Source organism: Alexandromys fortis, unplaced genomic scaffold (assembly GCF_014885135.2).
Source record: "Alexandromys fortis isolate MF-2015 unplaced genomic scaffold, M_Fortis_MF-2015_v1.1 scaffold_17, whole genome shotgun sequence".
Classification (NCBI taxonomy): Eukaryota; Metazoa; Chordata; class Mammalia; order Rodentia; family Cricetidae; genus Alexandromys; species Alexandromys fortis.
The window spans coordinates 2,491,194-2,494,437 of NW_026067896.1; the positions used below are offsets into that span (position 1 = coordinate 2,491,194).

At 47.5% G+C, this 3,244-nt stretch overlaps 1 pseudogene; it reads left to right on the forward strand.

Moving 5' to 3' along the window:
* Positions 1-237: 237 nt before the first annotated feature.
* On the forward strand, positions 238-2,186 carry LOC126513085 (L-lactate dehydrogenase A chain-like; annotated as a pseudogene).
* The last annotated feature ends 1,058 nt before the right edge of the window (positions 2,187-3,244 follow it).

Here is a 3,244-nt window from a genome sequence, read left to right on the forward strand (position 1 = left end):
TGGACTTAGAGCTCCAGGGGAGAACTGTAGGCGGATTTTTCTTTGGGCCTCCAGCTCACAAAAAACAAAAACAAAAAACAAAACAAAATGACAGGGAGGCTTATTATTAATTATAAAAGCTCAGCCTATCGCTACACCTCCTGCCACACTGTTGGCCATTCAGCTCTTTATTAAACCAGTCACGGTGACGCATCTTCACACCGTGTAAAGGAATATGCCACAGCAGAGAACACAGCGATGGAGCCGGTTCCTAAAACACTAATCCTTGGGGAGAACTCACACAGCCGCTGCTCTGAAGCTCGAGTTTGCATCTCGGAGAAAACCATTCTTGTGTTAGGCTGTGTTCTGTCACTAGGATGACATGCTGGAGACTAACTTATGGAAATGGTCATCTGGGTTTTGTGTCTTCAAGGTTCTGGCGTGTGTTTGGTTTGGCCTTGTTGCTTTGAACCTGGTATGGGACAGCATGCTTTAGACAGGCAAACCATTCCCCTCATGGCCAGAGAGCAAGAGTAAAGAAAAGGCCGAGGCCGTATTGCCTCTTCAAAGGCACACCCTCACACAGCCCAGAGACCCCTAGTCAGACCCTCTCAGAGGTCCTGGAACTTCCCAACAGCACCAGCCTGGACCCAAACCTTTGATACACTGGTCTTCGGGGGGCAGTCAAGATCCTAATGCTTCAGGTCTGTCCCTAGTCACGTTCTCCCACTGTGACCTCACCAAGACACCTTATGTAGGACAGAAGAAAGAGATGCAGGACAAGATCCACAAGGAGAAAATAGAGCAAAAGAGTCTCTTTATCACCCCAGTCCTCAGTCCCTGCTCACCAGCCCCATCCCAAGGTAATCATCAGTTTCTTCCGTCCCACCCCAAAGCAGGTCTGTGCACACTCAAGAAGATGCATGCACGTCCTCCCTGGCCCTGCTCTTCTCTCCTAGAAGGTGGCTTTGCATTTCTCTATCTACTCAGGAACGGTCCCAGGAAGTTGAGTATCACTGGCGTGTGCCTATAATCCTTGCATTTAGGAGGCAGAGACAGAGGGATCAGAAGTTAAAAGTCATTCTTTGGCTCTATAGTGAGTTAGGTGAGGTCAGCATGGTTTACATGGAATATTATCTATATAGATACTAAAGAGAAAGATAATATCCTAAAAGAAGGAAATATTCTTTTTAATGGTTATACAATATTCAGTGGTATAGTAAGAAATCTATTACTTTAAAAATCTTTTGACCGGAGCCACTGTCATGGAACCCGGACCATTCCAGTGGGTTCCTGATGCACTTGTGGTCCCTTTTGGCTCCAGGTCTGAAGAGCAACCCTCAAGGACCAACTGAATGTAAATCTTCTTAAGGAGGAACAGGCCATCCAGAACAAGATTGCGGTTGCTGGGGTGGGTGCTGATGGCATGGCTTGTGCCCTCAGTATCTTAATGAATTAGTGAAGGAGCTGGCAAGTGAGCCTGCCCTTGTTGATGCAAGAAGACAAGCTGAAGGGAGCCATGAGATCTCGAGCATGGCAGCCTTTTCCTTAGAATGCCAAAAATGGTCTCTGGCAAAGGCTATCGTGTGACTGTGACTTCCAAGTAGGTCATTATCCTAGCCGGAGCCCACCAGCAAGAGGGAGGGAACTGGCTCATTTTGGTCCAGGAAAATGTGAACATCTTCAAGTTTATCATCTCCAACATTGTGAAGTACAGGCCAAACTGCTTGCTACTTCTAACACAGAGGCTATCTTACTCCACGTGGCTTGGAAGATACGTAGCTTTCATTAAAACCGAGTTCTCGGAAGTGGTTGTGATCTGGGTTCAGCTCGGCTGGGGGTTTACCTACTGAGGTGCCATGGATGGGTGGGTCTGTGGGGAACATAGGGGCTCCAGGGCGCCTATGTAGCATGGTGTGAATGTTGCTGGCATCTCCCTGAAGAGCCTGAGCTCAGAGCTAAGCACGGACACAGACGATGCCCAGGAAGTGCTCAGAAGGAAAGGTTCTAAGTCCCGGAGCACTGGCCTCTCTGTGGCAGACTGGAGGTCCTTGGAAGGATACCTCCCATTTCCACCAGGATTAAGGGTCTCTGTGGAATAAAGGATGACACCCTCCTCAGGGCCCCTCCCCCATATTCTGGGAGAAAATGGGGTCTTGAGTGTTGTAAGGATGACTCTGACTCCTCTTGGAAGAAGAGAGTTGTAGTTCTGAACCCGGTGCCAGCCTTGAACTCACTATGTAGCCCAGGCTAGTCTCAAACTTGTAGCAATCATCCTGCCTCTGCCTCCCAAATATTGGAATTACAAGCATTTGCCACCAAGCCTGACTTTTGTCTTTCTATGAATAGGAAAAAAAAGCTGAGTCATGAAAGGGAAATTCACTTGTCTAATAAACATACTAAGAGTTCAACCTCAGCCACGAGTCTTGGTGCACACCTATAATTCCAGCATTCTGGAGACTAAGGCAGGGGATAGAGATATCCTGGGCTACCTGAGTACAAACAACAACAACAAAACAATTGCTTAGGGAGTGGCTATGTAGCTAAATTAAGCCTGCGGGGCGGTGGTGGCGCACACCTTTAATCCCAGCACTCAGGAGGCAGAGTTAGGCAGATCTTTGTGAGTTAGAGGAAAGCCTGGTCTAAAAGAGCTAGTCCTAGGACAGAGCTACCGAGAAACCCTGTCTCGAAAAAACAAACAAAACAAAAAACCAAACTAGGCTAAGCCTGCCTGACGCTCTGAGATAGCTGTAAGAATATACTTCTTCTTTTGTTCTTCTTCTGCTTTTCAGATACTTGCCAATGCCTGGGCCCGCTTTCCCAGCCCTCTGGGCATTCTCACTCTAATCTCTGAAGCAACTTCCTTCTTCTTGTATTTAGAGGCCAGTTCTCTGTGTAGCCTAGCAGAGGCTGACTCCCCAAGTAGGCCCAACTAGTCTGGATTACACAGATCCGCCTGCCTCTGCCTCCCGAGTGCACTCGCTCTCTCTCTCTCTCTCTCTCTCTCTCTCTCTCTCTCTCTCTCTCCACACACACACACACACACACACACACACACACACACACTTCCCTGCCTCCAGGCAACTGTTTGCCTGTCCTGCTGCTTTTCTTTGTTAATTAGCATCAAATTGTCCTTGAGATCATTTTTTGTTTAGACTTCATCTTTTATTTCAGAAAAATACATGGAGTTGGCAACAGGTGTAAACTAAGGGATGCTTTCAGAAGTTCCAAGCAGCGAGAGACTTACGGTTTTTTGTTATTGTTT